At 38.8% G+C, this 23,954-nt stretch overlaps 1 protein-coding gene across 1 annotated transcript in view; it reads left to right on the plus strand.

The window, feature by feature from the left end:
- The first annotated feature begins 5,327 nt into the window (after positions 1–5,327).
- LOC128735039 (homeobox protein PKNOX1-like) overlaps positions 5,328–23,954 on the plus strand; it is a 195,857-nt gene continuing 177,230 nt past the window's right edge. The window contains exon 1 of the mRNA XM_053829499.1: positions 5,328–5,723. The gene's annotated coding sequence lies outside the window, so the exon portion shown is untranslated. The remainder of the gene's footprint in view (positions 5,724–23,954) is intronic.

A 23,954-nucleotide genomic window follows, 5' to 3' on the forward strand; every position in this document is an offset into this window, starting at 1 on the left:
CTCTGTCGTCCTTTTGGCGCTTTTTTCTCCTCAGGATCGTGGTCAACTGGTTCCTAGCTCGTCGGTACTTGGCCAGGTTCTCTCTAGTGGCAATACTTAGATAATTTTTCCAAGCATTTTTTTTTCTTCACCGCTTGTTGGCATTCCCCATCAAACCAATCATTTTGTGTAGTCCGAGGCTCAATACCTAGTGCCGCGGTAGCGGCCTCTCCGATGGCCGAGCGTATTCTGCCCCAACCGTCTTCGAGGTTTGAAGCATCTAACTCCTCGGAAGAAGGCAGTGCCTCATTCAGTACTCGCGCGTAGTTTTCGGCAGCTTGTGGGTTATCTAGCTGCCTGATGTTCAGCCGAGGAGGGCGGCTTTGACGTGTCCGGTATACGGTGGACAGCTTTGAGTGCACATGTACTGCTACTAGGTAATGGTCAGAATCAATATCCGCACCCCGACGGGAGCGTACGTTCGTGATGTTAGAGAAAAACCGGCCCTCTATGAAAACGTGGTCGATTTGGTTCATTGTACGTTGGTCAGGTGATCTCCAGGTGGCTTTGTGGCTTTGATATCCTTGCGGGGGAAAAAGGTGCTCCGGATCACCAGGCCTCGGGAAGCTGCGAAGTTTATACATCGTTGGCCGTTATCGTTTGTGTCGGTGTGCAGGCTATGGGGTCCTACCACCGGTCTATACATTTCTTCCCTACCGACCTGGGCGTTCATATCCACGATGACGATCTTGATGTCCCGTGACGAGCAGCTGTCGCACGTAGCCTCCAGCCTCGCGTAGAGCGCTTCTTTCTCATCGTCGGGTCTACCTTCGTGCGGGCAGTGCACGTTAATGATGCTATTATTGAAGAAACGGCCCTTTATCCTCAATACACACATTCTCTCGTTGATCGCCTTCCAATCTATCACGCAATCCTGCATTCCGCCCAGCACTACAAAGCCCGTTCCCAGTACGTTGGTAGCGCCACCGCTCTGGTAAAACTGGGCCTTTCCGCCACGGATCTTCCATACCTTCTCTCCTTTGCGACAGATTTCCTACAGAGCTACGATGCCGAGTTTGCGGGGTTCAAGCTGTTCAATCAGCACCCGCTCGCAACCTGCGAAATTTAGCGATCTGCAGTTCCAAGTCCCGAGTCTCCATTCGTCGTCCTTGTTCCGTCGCCTAGGTCGATGCCGAATATTCCGCTCCGAATATGCTTGAATGTTGTTAGTTTAAGTTTAATTTAGGTGTGTAACCGTACTGGGGCAACACTACCGAGTCTCGCGATGCGGCTGCCATCTTATAGTGCCGAGACTCACTATACCTCCTTCCCGGTTAGTATACGACCTTAGTTTCCACCGGGGTTGGTTACCCGATCTCCGCTAAGATTGCTCATATTCCGGCTGGTACCACGAGGAGGTCGGGATCGGAGTTGCTGGATAAGAGGCTAACGACCACTCTATGTTCCGCATTATCCAGCCGTTAACCAACCCGAATTGACTATGTTTGTTAAAAATCGTACCTCGCGTGTTGATATCCGCCCGTTTTACAACACCTTTTAGCACTATGTTGAACAGCAGGTATGAAAGACCATCACCTTGATGAAGCCCAGTATTGTATAAAAAAAGCATCGGTTTTTATTCAAGGCAATTTTTCTAATATCTTTGGTCAAAAAGTAAGCAAGCAGTGAGAGATTTTAAACAGTTTGACATGTATTTTGCAGAAATAAAATCCGCGAATTTGTTTATTTTATGATTTCTGTTAAGTGTCCGGTACTGGTGTCCCAAAAGCTGGCAGTACAAAGTTCGCAGAACATTAGCTGCACTATTCAGTTAATTGATGCTCCTAACGACGAATTTAATGCTCCATTGTTTCATCGGAAAAAACAATGCACTGCTAGCTTGAATTAAGTTAGCAGCACAATGTTCGAAAAAGGCACTTCCGGTGCAAATAGAGCTACCCAAGTACGATAACAATTTAATGCTCATTTAATGCTCTAGAAAAAACATAGTTTTGGTAACTTTGATAGTCATTTTCCATAAAAAATTGATAGTCATTTTCCATAAAAATTGTCATTTTCCATTTCCGAACATTGTCCTGTTGACTTTATCTAAAGCTAGCAGTACAGTCTTTTTCGCTCAATTTTTAATGGCAAATGACTATCAAAGTTACCGAAACTATGTTTTTCCTAGACCATTAAATCATACTTGGGTAGCTCTATCTGCACCGGAAGTGCCATTTCCGAGCATTGTCCTGCTAACTTTATCTAAAGCTAGCAGTGCATTGCTTTTTCCTATGAAACAATGGAGCATTAAATTCGTCGTTAGGAGCATTAGTGAGCATTAATTGAGCATTAATTAACTGAATGGTGCAGCTAATGTTCTGCTAACTTTGTACTGCTAGCTTTAGGGACATCCGGTACCGGAAGACATAATTTTTTAGTAATGATTTTTATCAATTTCTCATTGGACTTCTAAAATGGTGTAAATTGGGCTTCTAAAATGGCGTGCAACCTATTTTTATTGGAAATTCCAAATTGCTCTTCCAGTGAATAAAAACTGAAGTTATGCTAAGTGTTGATTTTATATATGTCAAAATGCTTAGGTGTCCGGTACTAGGAGACTTCCCCCATTTGCATGAAAACCCTTGCAACATAGATTTTTTTTTTAAACGGGCTGACCGTTAGAAGTCAAAAATCGATATTTGACGTTCGGATTTAGGATTTAGTTCCCCCTCACATCTAAGATCTAACATCCAACTGGCTCTGAACCGTTCATATGCTGCTGCGAACCGATTCAAATGAGCTGCTCATGGTTCACGGTTCGTTTGTTTGTCAAGCTGACAGCTCTGTAAATTATGATTCACGAACCAAACTTCAAGTTACCTTCGGGCACGTTTGAAGAATGGTGGTTCTTTCCCAAGTTCTGTTCATTTGAACCCTGAAGCGTGATATCCTGGCACTGAACGAGGTCCGTTAACCGGGTACTTTTAGTATTAGGATTCCTATTGAGCTCAGGGGCACGTGCGGCCCTGACGAAGTGGAAATTAATAAACGAAAGAAAGATTGTAGTCAGATGCACGAATACGGATTAGAAACCTTACTGCAATCCAGTGCTATGAGTGAACAGATGCTAGTGACCTGCAGAAGAAAGAGAGTTTCTACAGATTGAGAAAGCATCCAAATCCACTTGGGCGACTTCAACGCGAAGATTGGTTCAAACAACACGGACGCCATGGCCTAGAAGAGGTGAGCGATTTCCCCATAAACCAGCACAAATACCACGTGAGTTTGACCACGAACCACAAATACCACGAAACCCAAATTGACCACATCTGCAATAGTTTGCAAATCCATCACATTATTATCACTGAAATATGCTTACGCGTCGCACGTGTCAAGCGATGGGAGAAGAAAGTTGGGTGTCGTTACGCTGTCCGCCAATTGGAGAACCCTGAGGTGAAAAGGGCCTTTGTCGAAAAATTTGAATACCGAACCTCGGATATGCCACCTGGTGGAACCGTCAAAGAGCAATGGACTGAGCATCAAGAACGCTTTCATCACGACCAGTGATGAAACCCTCGGCAAAATACGTAGCGGGCGGAGGTAGAGGTTAAAGTATTCTGTAAGGTAATCCTCAACCGGATCCAGGAGACAGTTGACGCCACTCTCCGGCGGCAGCAAGCTGGATTCCGTTCTGGCCGATCATGTTTAGACCATATCACAACGCTCCGCATTATATTGGAGCAGATCGACGAATACCAGGACTCTCGCAAAGGCGTTTGACCGACTCAACCACGAAAACATCTGGAGCGCACTAAGGCGTAGAGAAGTTCCAGATGAACTCTTTTAAAATCGGTTTGGATAAGAAAAATGGCAGTGCTGCACTTGGCTCAGGTACTCGGCCAAACGGTGTTACTTTCCAGGAAGTTGCTAAACCCAATTCCAAAAATTATTAATAATTATTAATCCACCTACCACTCAATCGTTGCTGACAACTCCGGTCGGCGATTTTTTATCCGCCAATAAATACCGTCTAGTCCAACTCACCGAGGCTCAGTACGAGACGTTCTCGAGCAAGGTTTTGCACAACGGTCCTTGTCCGACCGTATAAAGGTTACTGCTGGCGTGAGATAGGGCTGCATTTTATCCCCGCTTCTGTTTCTCATCGTTATGGATGAGATATTAGTTAGAGCAATTGACAGTAGATCAAATCGAGGATTGCCTTGGAATCCTCTAACGATGGGGCAGCTAAATGACCTCGACCTAGCGGAGGAGAGCAAGTTAGATAACAGTAACAGAAATTCGTGAACGTACTAGGTGGAAGTGAATCGGACACACCTTGAGGAAAGGAGCGAACGAAATCTGCAGAGCACTCGACTGGAATGGCGACGCAGCTTAGCCAACGACATCCGGACTCTTGACGAAAACCTAATTGAAGAGAGCTGTTTTGTGATCCTTTGTACCTATGGCTAAATTCGAATCTTCCGTTATTAAAGGCGCCAGTTTCCATTCCATGGAGTACCCCGCCACCGACAATACTGCACCTTAACTAGAAGCTGAGACAGCTTCACAGTCTGTTCCGTTGAATTTAGTCGATCTAAGCACATTTTATATGACTACAGATATGGTCCTAGCTGCTGAAAAAAAATTAAAATGCTCGTTCTCTACAGAAGTGGACGGTATGAATAATGGTAAAATAAATCAAATGAAAAGAGAACTTATTAGTGATGCGCCCCAAAAAGAGGTAAAACAGAGACAATTTTATTTCTCATTAAGATTGACCATTTCAGTCGAAAAATAATAGACTTTTGAAAGTAAATTCAACACGCTATTGACCTTGTTCTCGTTTTTCGAGAGTGTAGAAACACGACAAGGTTCGTCGTTCTCTGAGAGTAATAATTTAACTGGCGGATATTTTCAGACGTTAACAACAACACGGCAGCACTGCTTTCAAATCAGGCTTGTTGTTCTATCAAAAAGTACCGATGCTCGCCACCAAGGTCTCTTCACTCACTCGAAAGACGTGTGTCAGCTTGACAGCGTTAATATATTCATCTCGCTTCTTCAAGTAGAATATTCACTCATCGCAATCGCACTTGACACATCCAGTAATGGCCATGTGTTTGTGATGCTTCTCAAAAGCACCTTCACCACATGCGCGTACCCAACAAACACTGACAGAAGCAAAGCAGGCTGCACAATCACAAGTGGTACTGGCGGTAACAGACTGGTCGAACACGCGCATAGAACGCTCGCACTCGGTCGATTGCCTGCTGTGCTGTGAAACCGAAACAGTTGCGGTTTCGCTTTCGCACCGTTTGCGTGCCGTTCGTTGGTTCGTTCGTTCGTTCATTCGTACGTTTCTTGGATCGACCGGGGAGAAAAAGTCCTGCGTGTAGAAATACGCCGACTGACACTAACACGCGCGTAGCCTAGCCTCAAAACAACGCAGTAAGCTGCAGAAGCTGGTTTCTCGGCCGACGGGGATTGTGTGTTGTGTTGCACCCTTCTACGGTGAGGTTGCGAGTGATTTATGAATTGTTTTTGTTTCGTGCACCCCACAATAACAGTTCCTAAAGTGCTACAGGTGCCGTACGGGTTCAGGTACTGTTCAGGTAAATCCTGGCCAATTGCTGCCGTTTCGAGCTGTATGTGTAGGTGTTATCCGTGTGGAGTCCCGAACCACCGGCTATATTTAGCTGCATTAGACACCAGTCCACCAGCCAGCCAGTGAGCAGGAAAAGGTAAACAAACAGTTAATCGAATTCCGCTACGGTCGCTGGTTTGGCCGTGACGGAGACGATTGATTATGATTATTGGAAAATTATTCAAATATGTCAGCGGACAGTAAATGCCGCATTATTTTGGAAACAAAAACCAGCTCCCACCTGAAGTCTAAAGTCCAGCGGCGACGGAACGGAGTTTGAGATTAAAAATCTCGTACTCTCGCTTTCGTGTGCGGCTCAGCCGCACCGAGCTTTTATTTTATTCAGAAAAAAATCCGCAAAGTTCGTGACATTAGAAATGATAACGACGACAAAACGGCAAGAAAAGTATCCCTTAAACGTGTCATAATTTCCATTGGAGCGCTGGGATTTCAAATTCAGTCGTACGTGTAGTACGAAGTGGTTCCCGCCGCCGCTTGTTTTGTATGAAAACATTGCAGAAGAGCTGATCAGGAGGGAAAAAAATGAAATTTCGACTGTGTTTTGTTTTCTTTTTCTTACTGCACAGCACCGCTCTTTTCTCGATTATATTTTGGTTTTAATTTGGCCACATTGCGTTTTGATTCCATAGTCTTCTTCTTCTTCCTTTCGGTAACGACGTGAAGTGAATAATGATAAACATTCGGAATATTTATTTTCGTTCGTCTGTTTAGAGAATAAATGGAGGCAAGATAGCAAGCTGCTGCTGCTCTTGCGGGTTTGTGATTGCAGAAGACGCGCGAGGTGTTTTTTTTGTGGGAGCCAGGATGAATGCAATTCAAGCGTCTGGCGTTAGACAAGCGATGATATAGGAACTCAATGGTTTGATAAACAGTTCTGGTGATGAAGTTTATTTTTCATTTCGGCTCCAGGAAATCGCCTATTTTGGGGCCGTTAATGTTACCAAAATAATCAAATTTTTTTAAACCATTTGCGTTGATTTGAAATCTTATTAATCGAGATACCATATGAAAAAATCGAATTGAAAGGCATTAGCAGTTGCGAGCAATAGGCTATACAGTTTCTTAAACTTGGAAAAGGGCGCAAGTGTATTTCTTTATTTTGAACGATTAAATGGACAAATTTCATTCAAAACTGAACTGAAGTCTTGTAAGTAAAGGTGATAAAGATTATGGAATATATTATGGAAATTTTTTTTTGCTTAACAACATAGTCATTCCAAAGTGAAAAATCGTATTTAAAATAGTTTGCTACCAGGACTTCTCTATAAAACCGGATTGCCAACACAAAACAAACTAAAAATTAGTTAAAATGCACAGTATTATGAAAGCTAGCTAAATGTATCGATCGTTCGTCGACTGGTTTAATTTTAACTACCATCGCAGGTCAACTAAAAATCAATTTTTTCTCAAATTATCTTGTTGCTTTTAGACCTGCGCTCTTTTCAGCAAATTGCCTTATACTTGTTTGCAAAACAAATTTTAGGTCCCTTCTCTTTCGGGTCCACAACATGGTCTTACCTAGTATAATGGAACTACTATACTTTTTGTAGTAAATAGTTGCGTCTATTTCTGAAAGCATAGTCCAACATATCCCTCAAAACTCCACGCAGAAAAAAAAAATTGTAAATGCAAAAAATTTTTGTATAAATTCAACAAAAAATATTGTAGACTGAAGGCTAACCCAGATATTTTTTTTATTCTAACTGTTTGACTTTTTAGTTCAACAATAAGGTTTGTTATTTTGAATAATTGCTAGTTTCTAAAGAAAAAACTGTAGAATCAAAAATAAGTACTTTTGGGTTTATAAACGATCTAGTAGAAGCAAAAGGAGTATGAATTCAGTTTAAACAAAAAAACAAGTAAAACACAAGTTAAAACTTTAAACTTCTCGGTCGGTGGTTATCTACAATAGACGAAGGAAGAGGCACAATTTGAATCTGATACCCAACCAGATACGTCGCTACATTAATAGGGGGTTGCGCAGTCTCCTTTTGCCCAACGCCTCTATGGTTTAAATGTACACGGGTACCAGCGAGCCACACGCCCTGGCGGGTGTTGTGGGTTCGAATCCGGTTATAATCTCAGATTATAGCTTGGTTCGACCCATTCATCTTCCAGCAATGGACAAAAGGTAGGAGTCAAGACGACTACTTGTTAAGCGTAGCTACCAAAACCCCCTCCTCAGCTATCCGCTCTTTTCCCTCCTTCTCCAAAAATTTTTCATTTCTTTCCCCTGCCGTCCCTTCGTCAATCGTAGAACCACCGTTTCAAAAACTATAAATCCTTATTTTCCGGTCGTGAAACGAACTCAAATAGCTTCCAAATTTTGTCAAAATATTAGAAGAATCAAATTCAATCTATCCCATTCTGTGTGAAATACAAGAATAGTCCATTTTGCCCAATTCACCCCCATATACATAGATAACCTAATTAAGGCGATTAAAAGTAACTCAAAGGCAAAGGGGGGCTCCGTAGCCGCAAAGTTACCGAGTCTGCTTTGACAAGCGAGTGGTCGTGGGTTCGAATCTTAGTAGAATCAAGCCATTCGATGTCAAGTGACTTTAGCATGGGTTTATTCTCAGGCCCCTCCATTTACCCTTCCTTCGTGCTGAGTTCTATATTTACCCTCTGAAGCCTCTTGACAGTGCAAATGTCCCTCCTATAGTTAAGTGTACTGGTCAGAGGTACGAATGAGTCCTCGCCAGGGACGGCTATAATATGGGATAGTGCTGGCAGCGAGTAATAAGTGGGTAAAGTAGATCAAGCTTTGAAGGAAGGGTAAACCCCAATACACGCAAGCACGCATACAATTTAAAATAAGCATATCGCCCACTCAATAGCGATTATAGCAAAAAGAAATGCAGTGCAGGTCATACAGCAAACACCCGGGCGATATTACAATAGATCAACTTGACTGGTCGCAGTAATGAGTCTTCACATGGAAAAAAAACTCAAAGGCAAAAACAGTCTTAAAAAATGTGTATTTTAATATACTGAATAACTTTGGAGAACAGTTGATAGCAATAAATAAATTGGATGCGAAGTTCTTGTGCAGAATTGATTTTTGAGTGTAGTTTTTAAATAAATTATTACCATGCTGCATCAACATCCGGACACCTAAGCAGATAGTATTTTTGATATGCTCTGTAAACAATAATTTCGCAGCATTCTAGTAATTCCTTTGTACTATAAACAAATACAAAGCTTAAATTTGCTATAACACATCAATTTTACGACGAAAACTCAATAACACTTTTGAATCGTTTTTCGGACAGGCAAAACTTTCTCATCTTTTGTCTAAGAAATGTATGTCTATAAGTAAACAACTTATCACTTGTAAAATGTAGTATTAAATAATCATCTCTCTATACATTTTTTTTTACTTTTAATTCCACTTTTGTCTTGTTAACGACAAGGCCGTCAGAGTCCATTTATGGCTGTCAGCATGGCACCGAATATCCGCCTACTCTTCCTTTCTTCAGTGTATCAGCATGCTCCCACAGACTCGGGAAACCATCACAAAAATATAAAATTACTTCAACTAACCTGCTAGCCGTAACAAAATCTTGCAACTCGGAGCACTAAACATTGCATTCTATAAGTTCTATTACTTTTTCGGTCATTAATTACACTAATTACTAAGATACCGTTCTGATTCAAACTTAGAACAGTCTCAAACTTCGAACACTTCAGAATAAAATGCTCGTTTGTATCGCTAATATTATAAAATATTATGTTTATTGTACACCACCGTGTTCGTTAGAATGTCCTCTATCCGGTGAGGTATGACATTGAACTGTAGGACTCTTTGTAAGAAATCAGGAGGCGTTGGAAAAAAGTGAGAACTCAGATGTTAACTTCGTTCGCATACTCTTAGCGTTTCGTGCAAAAGTAGCTGTTTTTTTCGTTTGCATTATTTTACCAATTTTAGAACATTTACCTTCCCACTGCGCGATTATTAGGTAAGTGCAAGATATATATGTACTAAAGCATAGTTAAAATACAATATTTCATGCATTATTTCAAAGATATTAGATAAATAAAAAGTGTTCGAAGTTTGAATCACGTTTTGAGGTGTGATTCAAACTTCGAACACCCACGAATAATATCCGGTTTTTTCGGGTTTTCCTTCGCGAAAATTAATTGTCTGCATTGATAAAGCTGTAGAAAGTAAACTTCCTTTAGATGTGGTTCATGGAGTTCGTAAATATTAGCAATTGACTTCAGAAATAAGGATTGAAACTAATTATTGCGGGAAAAATTTAAATCACACTGTTAGGTGAATTTAAAAGGACAGTGTTTAGAAAAAAGATGTAATTTCACTTATTTAAGTTGAATGACACTAAAAACATTAATACTTTTCAAAGTAATACAAGTATTCGATGTCTGAGACTGAAATATTCGAGCTTTGAATGCCGACCATGAAAGTGTTCGAAGTTTGAATCAAAACCGAACAGCAGTTTTTTAGTGTTTTTCATTATAAAATAACATTTTATCCTCATTTTTGAAATTTTCCCATGAAAATAAATAAATTGTCATGCTATTGAACCATTCATGGGGGTAGAATAAAGATGTTTTCGAGCATTTTACTTTGAAGAAAGTTTCAGCATGGCTTAAGTGTTCGAAGTTTGAATCAGAACGGTAAGTGACCAATTAATATTCATCACTATATTTTCACATTTTCGCCGTCGGTTTTTCATTATTTTTTCAGCCGTTTTAGTCGTCAAATCACTCGCGAAACTTAACTTGAGGCACAAACAACTTTAATTTAGCACCCGAACAGTTATTTAGAGAGATATTATAATCATTTTGCTAGAATTGTTCACTTGAATTGATAGGAAAAACTTCACTTTGTTTCGATTGCAATTCCGAATCCGCGACCGTCGTTGTTGTACGTTGCCAAGGGAACGGACATTTATATGGAGTGATGCCAACGTAAACATTTGAGCATGAAATTGAGCAAAAATCAAGTGGAAAATTTATTAGGGGAATTATAATTTAGCCTTCATTTCATAAATTAACGTACTGATGGATTTTAAAGCAAATAGTTAAATTTTTATGATTTATGATTTTTATGATAACTTTTTTTTAACATATATGTACAGGACTCATTTATTCTTCTAGTATGAACTCTCCATTAAGGCTTCACAGAATATGCTCTACACCACTGGAGAACTACTTGAGTACCGGCCTGCCTAAAAGATAGATTTTTGCAACCGCAAATAGCAGTCGCACAAACTCCTGAGGGGCTACGGGGTGCTACCGGAGACCAATGGCAATGTCTCCCTGGATATTCTTGCTGAACTCAATCGATGAACATAAACTCATACCGAAGTTCCACGGCTGGTTTTAAGGTTCTGTCGTATAACCTATACTGCCCCTCACTCAAAAGCTCCCTGAAGGATAGGGTTTGTGCCACTTGCGGATTAAATTTCGTATCTAAGATAATGTTGAATGATTGCAAAAAATACACAAAATGACAAAATCCGTTAGAAAAGTTCTTCCAAGGCGTGGAAGAACTTTTCTGGCGTCAGTAGGAAGTCCTGATTCTTTTAACTAGATCAGACGAATTTGAGTGGATGGATATAAAGGACCAGGATCGATCGATCGATCGCAGCAATTGGAGATCATTCAGGGAGGGGGGGGGGAGGGTTTTCCGTGACGTGACGTACTTCTTAGGGGTGTCATGAATGTGTAACAAAATGTGACAAGGGGGAGGGGGGAATTTGATTTTGGTCAAAATTTGCGTGACGTGCTAAATGGATGCTTAGGGGCAAAATGGACTATTCTGGCATTTCGCACAGATGGAATGGATTTGTTTCTTCTGATGTTTTGACAATATTTGGTAGCTATTTGAGTTCATTTCACGGGCGGCAAATAAGTTTTCATACTGATTAATTAGATTTTATCATGATTTTTGGGGAAAATAGGGTAAAATGGACCACTTCCCGAAGTCTGCACAGGATGAAACCATCACCAATCGATTTCCTGCATTTTTTACAAAGGAATAGGTATCATGTAGGATTCTAAACCAGCGGCTTCTACTTTTTGGGATTAAATGCTTGCTTTGGCCTATTGTGCATTCTTTGGATAGATCACATCAATCAGGTGATACCGTGTTGCAAATATCAAGCGGAACATCAGATTTTTAATATTTTTTTGAAACGATGGTTCTACAATTGATGAAGGGACGGTAGGGAAAGAAATGAAAATTTTTTGGTGAAGGTGGGGAAGAGCGGAAAGGAAGGGGGGGGATTGGTAGCTATGCTTGACAAGTAGTCATTTTGACTCCTACCTTTTGTCCAATACTGGAAGGTGCATGAGTCGAACCAAGCTGTAATCTAAGATTACAACCGGATTCGAACCCACAACACCCGCCAGGGCATGTGATTCGCTGGTACTTGTACCTTTGAACCATAGAGGCGCTGGACTACGGTATCGAAGGATTTGTGTTCAATTACTGATCCTGGAACTACTGTAAGAATCTTTAACGCGTGTGGTTGGCATAACCGGCTGTCAGTCTTTTAGGTTTGATCTCCCGACCACCGCGTGTCTTGTGCAGTCCATTGGAAGCGTCCACCTCCGCTGGAGTTGTCCGTGGAAGCACTTGCGGTGATACGGAACTCGTTTATGGTTCTTCGGCTTCTTGGACTTCTGCTGAACTATCCGGTTCAGCTGGGATTTCCGCTCGTTCCAGCGGTAAAGCAACAGAATCAGATTCAGATGAAAATCTTGCATACCTATGCAGAACAATCCGCTCTCCAACTCTTGTAGGTTGACCAAAGTGACTGTTGCGCTAAAGTTCGCGCCTGTCATTCCGGGTTATCAGATACGAACTATTCCCTTTTTTCATTTTTCTTTAAGAAATTTGATTACTTCTACTGACGTCGGTTTTTTAAGATTACGGAATTCGATAAAGTATGGAGCTCTATGCCTAGCGGAACCAATAAGTAACTGACTTGAAACTGGTATGCAGTTAATGTAGTTAGCTTACTTAAGGGGCTTGCTTACAACTACGGTTAAACCGAAACAATAAATAATCATTCTGAGTTTTCATTTACAACACTGATTCACATTCGTCGTTTTTCACGAAATTGTTGATAGCACCATTCATTATGATAGATTGATTTGAAGTGTAATTGGCTTATAACTAACATGTGGATAGTCAGTTAAAATATCAATTAGCTAACGTCCTCTTCATTTTACTTGCTTCTTTAGACACTCTACTTTACAGATATTTGCATATTTAACAGAAATACAATTGAAACTATGTAAAGAACTGCAAGCAACTAACCGACACAAAACAGCAAATGAAACGCTCAAAAACTATTCACGAATAAGACAATACTATTGATTTGCGCTCAACCAATGGAATTTTATTTTCCTTGCTTTGTTTATGGTTGAGTGTTGAGTGTCCATTGCTAGGGGCTCACGAGAGTTTTTTTTATGTAGGGGAGAGGGAAGGGTTAGTTAAAGCAAAAAATCAGAGGGTTGTGCACAAGACACGATCGCAAAGGTGACGTAGGACTACGTAAGTATGTACTATGTATGTAACAATACAATTCTTCATGTATACATGCTACAAGCGCTGTAAGCAACGTTTATCAAAGTAGGAACAATGTATACGTTCATCCTCAACAGATTTAGGAGTTATTTCTATGAATTGATTCTGCCACAAAAGGCGATCATTAAGACTGTCACAGTGGCCTTCTAACCCAATGCCCTTCTGGCATACAAAAAAAAATCAATTGATTGAATCTGTTTTATTAAAACGAATCAGTCACACTAAACCAAACAGTAAAACAATTTTCATGATTTGTTTCTACGTTGAATATTGCTTTTCCTCTGGTCATCGGTACACGACACGCGCTAGTTTTCAAAAAGCTGAAAATTTTACGCAAAACTTTTCTGCGGCTTACAAAAGAAGAACACTGATTTACAAGCTGCAGACGTTTTGGAAGTGGCAGAAAATGTCGTCCGTGACCAGAAAACTTATCCCCGCCACTTGTTGGTCGTCCGCAACGGCGAAAAATTCAACTTTTCCCTCGTTACCTGTGTTATTATCGTATTAACTGGACTAGGAAATGCAATAAACTCTTCAATTGTTGCGTGGTCCTTAAAAGAACCGATTGTTTGATTATCATAACTCCAGCTTGCAATAAACTTGCACTAACGCACTTAACGTAATTTTCTTTTCGGCTTGTTGCAACGAACCAACCGGAAAGCCACAGCAACTATGCGATCGACGAAGCCGTTCGTGTATAGTCATGAGTCACGATGAAATACCAGTCCAGGCGGCCAGCTGCAAGCGACGTGGGATAATTCTGGTGTTTTTGCTATCGTGAGCAGCACTTCCGCAGTTAATTATTCCATCACGGCAACCAGCTCCAGTTTCAATAGTTTCCTTTCCTCAGCAGCCGGTGAATACGACTGTCCGGGAACTGCAGATGTGCACGACTTGAGCGTGACTTTCGCTTGTCCTTTATGCTTTCGCCCTTTGTCGTGTCCAGACATGCCAGTAAGATGTTGGCAGTAGCTCAGCTAGCGTTTGAATAATGCTGTTCGCTGGTTTACCTCGTGTTATGTACCAGAGCAAGCGACAAGAATCGGTTCCGCCTATTTTTCGTGGTCCGTCATTCCATCATCTACGTTGGAGAAAATGGAGCATTTCAATTTCAGTGTGAACAAAAGTTCAAAGTTACCGGTGAGCCGTTCACCTTTTGCTGCCGAAGAAAAATTACGCTACATATTACTGTAGCATTGGTGCTGGATAGATTTGTGTTACTAAACAAAACTTAGTGAAAAGCCCTGAGATGCAAAAGATGTCACTAAAACAATTTCAATCCAGTTTTCACTGCATTTTGACGCTTGACCGAACACATTTTTTTGGAGCTGGTATATTTGTTGGCTGCTGGCTGCTGGTACCTTCCGAGACGGCCAACTCAACCAGCAGCAACAAGCGAACAGAAGCGCGAGAGGTGATCGGTTAAAATTATTTGATAAGAAGCGAACAATTAGAATCAATCGAAATAAATAGAATTAAAATCAGTGAGCAAAAATTCCTCAAATCTTCATGAACATATGTTTCGCCCTCAAAAGAACGGTTTTTTGACGTGATATGTTGGAAATTTAATCCTTCTTTTCCGTCTTCTTAGGCAGCAACAAAACAGTTTGGATGTTCGGAAAGACACTTTTCTGAGCAGTGGTGACACTGGCCAGCAATTTGTTCAACTCTTCGTTGTTGCGGATGGCCAGCTGCAAGTGACGATAAATCTGGTCGTTTTGTTGTCGCGAGCAGCATATTTCCTGCCAATTCCAGAACTTCAGCTGCCAGATATTCCATCACGGCAGCGAAGCGAGTGCTCCAGCTCCATCCGATCCAACACACGCTCAGCATACTTTCCTTTCCTCAACAGCCGATGAACACGACCGACCGGGAACTGCAAACATGCACGACTGCGTCACCGCTCGTATTGCCGTTGGTGGTACATCTCAATAAGGAATTTTCAAGCCAATTAGCAATCAACGAGAAAGGGTAGGATTCCATTTAATTCTCTTGTAACTTTGTTATAGTAGAATTAAATGGAACTGTCCATCATCTTTCTCGGTGATTCCTGAATTGTATCAAGACTTGTTCGATAACAATTGGAAATTATTTCAACCAATCACAAAGCGACAATTTATAGTACGACCGAGTTAGAGTTATTTTCAATTTTTCAATGACGTGCATTGAAAATCAATAGTTTTCTGTATTTTCAATACTTTCCAAATCGAACTTCCGATCAATTGGTGTCAATATCTTGGAAATCTATTGAAAATTGACTGAATTATAAACCTAAGCGTTTCTACTTTGATGACGTCATTTCCAACAACCAATCACGAAGCGAGAATTCTGGTAAAACATAGGTTCATTATTTTCAATTTTTCAATAGTTCAACATCAAGAATCCATACTTTTCTTCATTTGGATCAATTCTTAGAAGATTTTCCGATCGATTGGTGTAAGAATATTGAAAATCGATCGGAAAACCACTGAGCTATTAGCGCTCAAAACCTTTCATTTTTCGTGACGCTCGCATTTTTCGATTTTTTGGAATGACACCCAAGTCAAATACCAAGATTATTGAAAATAGCAAGAAAACAAATATCTTAAAGCTCAGTCAAAAATCGGTTTCTATTAGATTTTGCTTCGGAAAATCACGAAATGTTCCATAAAAACAACTAACTAACTAACTAGCCACCCAGTTAGCCTCGAGATACGATGCTGATCTAACAAGCCAGTCGTCGTATGTACGAATCTCGGCTGGGTGGTGCTGCTAGAGTCAGTAATCGTTGCACTAGCTTTGTAATTGTCCAGTACGCTAATAACTGCGACCAATATAGTTGATCTATTGTGATATCGCCCGGTTGTGTTTGTTGTATGACCTGCACTGCATTTCTTTTTACTATAATCGCTATTGAATGAGCGATATGCTTATTAAATTGTATGCGTGTTGTGTATTAGGGTTTACTCTTCCTTCAAAGCTTGACTTTACCCACTTATAGAAGTACACTTTTAACTATAGAAGGGACTTTTGCACTGTCAAGAGGCTTTAGCGGGTAAATATAGAATTCAGCATGAAGTAAGGGTAAATGAGGGGCCTGAGAATAGTCACTTGAACATGCTAAAGTCACTTGACATCGAAAGGCTTAATTCTACTAATATTCGAACCCACAACCACTCGCTTGTCAAAGCAGACTCGGTAACCTTGCGGTTACGGAGCCTCTCCGTCTAGTCTTAAAGACGTTTATAACCCAAGGCTCTGCTTTTTTCCTCGAATTGAAATCTAATGTAATGAAGATCCTAACAGGCAACATTCCCAAATATCAAATAGCAGCAGGAGTATCCCTCGAACTAGCAAGTATGTTTTATGGGGCATTCCCCTTCTTTCGTCAAAAAGCGCCACTTTGACCATAACGAAGACATTCCCAACTAAGCCCAACTTTGAAATGACGGTTCAATCGGTACGAAAAATGGAAAACGAGTGTTATGTCTGTTTGTCTGTGGTCATAGTCTAGTACCGACTATGAATATGCGTTTTGCTTGTCAACATCCACCAGCCTAATATTGACTTTTTATATTATTTTCTACACAAAATAAATAGATTTTTGTACACAACTAATGTTCGATCAATATTAAAGAATCTATAAAATATTGATAATTAGGCCATTGCAAATCATATTTAAAGTTTTTGTCACCCCCCCCTTGGAAATTGGTTTGAAAAATCGGGGGGCAAAAAAATAATTTGTAGGATATGAGTCAAATTTCTTTTTATAAAATCAATTGTCTGTGGACTCTATAGTCTGAAAAACTCGAAAAATGTGTCTCCGAGTTGAATTAACGCTTCTAGCACGAAACAGAAATGGAAATTCGAACAATGGAATTTCCGAAAATCGTCCAAAAAATGTTCCTTCGTTTTTGTCTTTTTGCCTTTCTACTATATAAATATATAGTATAAAGGTATAGAAATCACTTGGAAAACCGAAAATGGAAAGAAGGTCCTGCGGGCCGAATGTTATATACCATTCGACTCAGTTTCGAAAACTGAGCATTTTCTGTGTGTGTGTATGTATGTGTGTGTGTGTGTGTGTGTGTGTGTATGTAACGCTTTCAATCTCACTCACTTTTCTCGGAGATGGCTGGACCGATTTTAATGTTCTTAGTGTCAAATGAAAGGTCTAGGTGTCCCATTGGTCGCTATTGAATTTCATACTGATCGGACTTTTAGTTCAAAAGTTATGTATAAAAATACGAAAAATATGGGACTTCATTATCTCATAGATCCCTTAACCGATTTGAACAAAATTGATTGCATATGAAAGAGGAGCCTTACAAACCCTTAACTTCCAAATTTCATGACGATTGGACTTGTAGTTTGAAAGTTACATAAAGAAATGTGAAAAAATAGTATTTAAAACCTATTTTTGTAACATTTAAGAATTAATTAAATGAAAAACATCACACATTTTATTATTATTTGAAAATTACTGCTGAGATCTATCAAACGAAACCGAGTTATTGAAAATCGGACGGTTCATTCAAAAGTTATTCAAACTTTAACACTTAAGCACCGTATATTAAACCGTTAAAACGTGTGAAATCAAAACATATCAATCAAATGTTGATTGTATTCAATGTGTGCAATGTATGTATGTATGTATGTATGTATGTATGTATGTATGTATGTATGTATGTATGTATGTATGTATGTATGTAGGTATGTATGTATGTATGTATGTATGTATGTATGTATGTATGTATGTATGTATGTATGTATGTATGTATGTATGTATGTATGTATGTATGTATGTATGTATGTATGTATGTATATATGTGATGACAATTTGCTATGAAATTCAAGAAAAGTGAGAAACATGTCAATAGTCTGAAGTTTTTGAAGCCTCTTAGTGGAATACGAACTCTGAAATAAAAGAAAAAAAATTTTAACCTACTAAACTGCCCATGGATGCATAGTTGACGTAAAAACCAAAATGACCAAAATGTACTTTTTCGGTCCTACGCACTCTTAACTATGTTGTTCACATGCCCAATACTCAAACAACATATGTTTGTTCGAAAATATTCGGGAAATTTAGGAAAATTGAGTTACTCTGCTATTGGTTTCACGTAATGCTAATGGTTGACGTAATTTCCTGCATAATCAATCATCAATTGTTTTTGTAGCTTGACGCCAAGTTATGGGAATAATCGTTCAAAAACCAGTCTGTTTATTCACATAAACTGGCGTTCGCATTTTTTAAACACAATAAATGAGGAATTAATCATGAAACCCCATCAGTCCTCTTTTGATTAATAAACTCTACTAAATAGACAGATTATTCGTTTGAAAAAGTTTATAGCAAAGATTATATGGCTTTATTTCACGATAAAAATGCGTTTTCTCAACAATCATGGTGCTGGTCGTTACGTCGACTATGCATCCATGGGCAGTAAATTCCACTATTTAATATTTATTCGCGACAGATACGTATACGCTTTGAAATAAGACACTGATGAAGCCTGCACGTCGTTGGCGAACTACGTATCTGTCGCAAATAAATATTAAATAGTGGGATTCAATCGAAAAGTTTTTTCTTTTCTTTTTTAGATTTCAATAGTCATTTTCTTCACTTGCTGTTACTCACAATTGTACAAGAAAAGCAGTTAATTTAAGTATATAAGTACATATAGTGGTGTATAGGATCAAAATACTAGTGAGTTGATTTTTCCAAATAAATTTATACAAATTTCATACAAATTTTGCGCATTAATAGATGCTCTTTTCAATCCATAGATACTAGAGCTTAGAAATGTTATATGAAAAATAGGAAGTAAACGGTGCACGGTAGTAATTTTGTAAGATTTGTTTTCGTTAGTGACATTTTAACGGACAGATGTCTTAGGTCATGTATCATATTTTATTAATAAATCAAAAATGACAAGCACTGGAAATCATATTGATCATATTTCTCATTCTCAAGCATGTTTATGGCGCAGTTTTTGCACTATTTTTCGACCTCATCTTATTTTCCTAACCCTCTAACATTGTAAAAACGATGTGATCAAGTTAATGACTATCTTTTCATGAAAGTACATTCAAAAGAAGCTTAAGTTTTGATTTTCATGCAAAAATAATTATCTGAAGGAACGCCAGCTAAGAAAAAAGCGAAGTATAATAATAATTTTTCTGAACTCTTGTTTTTCAAAGATGCTAACTTTCGAACGCATGGTATTAATATCAAAATATCAAAAAAATCTACCCCAAAAAACCACTCAAAAAAAATATCAAAAAATCTGCTATGAACACATATTTCATATTGTCAGTTCGAAACAAGTTTCGTATGTGGCTCTGAAACCCGAAAGTTAAGGCCAACCGATTATAAAACTAAATAATCAAGTAACATAAATGACGCTTAAAGTATTTACGCACTCAAGGAAAGAAAATATAATTATTCTACGCAATACGTTGTGAATTTTTCTGGCAAATAAGGATTTTGAGGAATACGGAACGGATATTTAAAAATATAGTCAAGTTAATTATAGATGTTCCTGAGAAATTAAATAACGATTATTGTGGCAGTAGAAAGGCTAGGTCACGCCGCTAGGTGGATTAATTCGGGTTTTTCGTATATTTTTGCATAGAAAATAATCTATACCTATAAAGAAGGATTTCTGTCTGTCTGTCTGTCTGTCTGTCTGTCTGTCTGTCTGTCTGTCTGTCTGTCTGTCTGTCTGTCTGTCTGTCTGTCCGTATGTTCCTTATAGAATCGAAAACTACTGAACCAATCGGCATGAAAATATGCATGTAGAGGTTTTTTGGGGCCAGGAAAGGTTTTGGTGATGGTTAGAAACCCCTCCCCCCACTAAGAGGGGGGGCTCCCATACAAATGAAACACAAATTTCTGCATAACTCGACAACTAATCAAGCAAATAGAACAAAATTTGGCATGTGGGTGTTTTCGGTGACAAGAATTTATTCTATGGTAAATTGAGACCCCTCCCCTCTTTATAAGGGGAATTATAACTCCTCTCCTCCTTAAAAGGGGGGGCTTCCATACAAATTTCCTCATAACTCGAGAACTAATCAAGCAAATGGAACCAAATTTGGCATGTGAAGGTTTTCGAGGGCAAGAATATTTGCTATAGTAAATTAGGACCCCTCCCCACTTTAAGAGGGGGGGCTCCAGTACCAAAGAAACACAATTTTCCTCATAACTCGAGAACTAATTAAGCAAATGGAACCAAATTTGGCATGTGGGTGTTTTTGGAGACAAAATTTTTTTCTATGATGAATTGGGACCCCTCCCCGTTTTAGGAGGGGGGGATCCTATACACATGAAATACAAATTTCCTCATAACTGAAGAACTAATCAAGCAAATGGAACAAAATTTGGCATGTGAAAGTTTTCGAGGGCAAGAATATTTTCTATGGTGAATAAGGACCACTCCCCACTTTAAGAGGGGGGGCTCCTATACAAACGAAATACAAATTTCCTCATAACTCGAGAACTAATCAAGCAAATGGAACAAAATTTGGCACGTGGGTGTTTTTGGAGACAAAATTTTTTTCTATGATGAATTGGGACCCCTTCCCACTTTAGGAAGGGGGGCTCCAATACAAATGAAATGCAAATTTCCTCATAACTCGAGAATTAATCAAGCAAATGGAACCAAATTTGACATGTGAAAGTTTTCTAGGGCATGAATATTTTCTATGGTGGATTAGAACCCCTCCCCACTTTAAGAGGGGGGGCTCCTATACAAACGAAATACAAATTTCCTCATAACTCTAGAACTAATCAAGCAAATGGAACCAAATTTATCATGTGGGTGTTTTTGTAGGCAAGAATATTTTCTATGGTATATTTTCTATGGATTTCCCCACTTTAAGAGGGGGGGGAGGCTCCTATACAAATGAAATACAAATATCCTCATAACTCGAGAATTATTCAAGCGAATGGAACCAGATTTGTCATATTGGGGTCTTAGGACGCTAGAATTTTTTCTTTGGCGAGTTATGCCTCTTCTCCCCTTTAAGAGCGGGGCTCCCATACAACTAAAATACCAATTTCCTCATAACTCGAGAACTAATCAAGCAAATGGAACCAAATTTGGCATGTGGAAGATTTTGAGTCTTGAATTTATTTTACGATAGTTAGAGACCTCTCACCCCTGTGGTAGGGAGATATGGACTCTCATACAAATAAAACAGAAATTTTTGCGAAACTCAAAAACTAATCGAACTCGAGAAATTCGAGACTCTTCCATAAAACATTAGTCAATACAAGACCACAAAAACTATCTATAGTAACACTAGATCATTCAGGACGAGACGGTCGCGAGTGTTGCCGGTGAACCGCCGTGGGAAGCGCCGCCCACTGGGGGGCTTGCAAAACTCGAGATTGTGACAAAGATCATCCGAGATTCATGATTTATGTACAACACAGGTTAATTTGTGGCAATACGAAGTTTGTCGGGTCAGCTAGTAACGTATATATTATAAGCAAGAATAGATTCGGTTTTCACGTTTAAACCTTAAATAAAAATTCTTAAAATCCATGTTTTTTTTGCTCGATTAAAAAATTCACTTTGTTTTTTTTGCCCTCTCCCTTCAGTGGCCGAACACCGGAAGGACAAAAACTTTATAAAATATTTGTAATGGCCTTATCAATTAGATTGTGAGCTCTTCTAATTAAAACCAAAATCGATCAAATCCAGCCGTTGTTGAGAAGCGTTGCCTGCTTAGCTTTTCTCTCATATTTTCTCCTATTGCTAAAAATCCCTGACTTCAAATGAAATTCCCTGAAGTTTCCTTAGTTTTCCAGGTTGAAATAAATTTCCTTCAATTTTCCAGATCGTCCCTGATTTTCCAAGAAATCGGCATCCTGTAATGAGTTTGCGAAAAATTTGGCAGTAATGGCTGACTTGATTCTCTTACGTTCTCTGTGATGAACATTGAAGTCAACAGCAGATAGCGAAGACAGGCGCCTGGGTTAAGAGGGAGAAAGCTAGCTAGTTACTTAGTAACAGGCTTGTCTTTGCTCATCTTAATTATAAATAGACAGAGCAATCTGCTTTTCACAGCGATCAAGTGCATTGATTTTTGTTCAAACATTTTCTTTGCTCCCGAGAAAATACTATTTTCTCTTACAACACCTTATCTTGCGCAGAAAGAAGACAACTAGCAGAGCTAATTTTTTCTGCACACATTTTAGCCGAGATGCAGAAAGCTGACCCAGTATTGTGTAGGCAACATCGCAAAGCTCCATATCAGAAAATCCCAACAAAAAATGAACGGGAAATTAATAGGAAAAGGACAGCAAATTGATTGAAAGTAGGCATTAAGTGGAAACAAAATGAACAAAAATTATCACAAAACGGACAACATATGAACAGAAAAAGGTAGAAAATGGAATGCCAGCAGTTAAAACATGACAGAAAAAATAAACGGAAAACAAACCGAGAATGGACAGAAAAACGATAAACAAAACGACCGAACTGAAAGAAAGGAGCAAAAATTGATAAAGACTAATAAGGCCATTACAAATATTTTTTAAAGTTTTTGTCCTTCCGATGCCAGACAACTGAAGGGAGGGAGGGGGGCGAAAAAAGACAAAGAGATTTTTTTAACAACGCAAAAAAATAAGATTTTTAAGAATTTTTGCTTGAAGTTTAATCGTGAAACCCGAATTTATTCTTGCCTTTAATATATACGTTGCTATTTTCTATGCAAAAACCTTCCAAAATAAAGTCAAACCCTCGATTTTTAGAGCCAATTTTGAAGGGCGGGGGGACAAAAACTTTTAAAAAAAATTTGCAATGGCCTAAAATAGAATAAATAAACATAAAATAGTACAGGAAAAAGGTAGTGAACGGACAAATGAACAAAAGAATTGACAACAATGCATGAAATTAAAAGAAAATGAATTGAATTTTAACAAAAAAGTAGACAAAAATAAGCTATAAAGCAGACAGAAAATTCAAAACAAGATGAACAAAGAATGGACACAACATGAACGAGAAATGGAGAGTTAAAGAAATGGAAATAGATGGAAAATGGATAGAAAATTGAGAGCAAATAAACAGAAAATCAGAGTCTAATGGGGAGCAAATAGATAAACTAAACAGACTCGGGAATAAAAAGAAAAAAAGGCAAAACATGTACAAAAAATGAGCCGAAATTGAAAAAGAAATGGACAGGAAACGAACAAAAAATGGAGAGAAGATGGGCAAAAGATAACCGGAAGATGAATAAAATGGATAGCAAATTGACAGAAATGGACAGAAAATTGATGGAAGGTAAACATGAAATGGACACAAAATTAACAAAAATTAACTCAAATCGGACAGGATATAAACAGATGAAGGGTAGAAAATGGGAAGAAAGTGGTCAAAAAAACGAAGGGACTTGGAGAAAAAATAAAAGCAAGAATGACGGAAAACGAACCAAAAATGGACAGAAAATGAATTTAAAGGGACCGGAAATCAAATTGGTCTAAAAGTAGTCGGCAAACAGATTAAAAATGAAAGGAATATGGATACAAAATGAGCCGAGCGTGAACTAGAAACAGACAGAAAATGCACCGAAAATAGATTAAAAATGGATTTAATCTGAATAGAAAAGGAACCAAAAATGGACCGAAAAAAACTGAAAATTAACTAAAAATAGATAGAAAATTAACAGAAATCAAACAAAAACCAGAATAGATATATAATGCACGGAAAATTAATGAAAAGTGTACAGAAATGAACAAAAAAGTAAAAAAAC

This window comes from Sabethes cyaneus, chromosome 2, assembly GCF_943734655.1.
Source record: "Sabethes cyaneus chromosome 2, idSabCyanKW18_F2, whole genome shotgun sequence".
Classification (NCBI taxonomy): Eukaryota; Metazoa; Arthropoda; class Insecta; order Diptera; family Culicidae; genus Sabethes; species Sabethes cyaneus.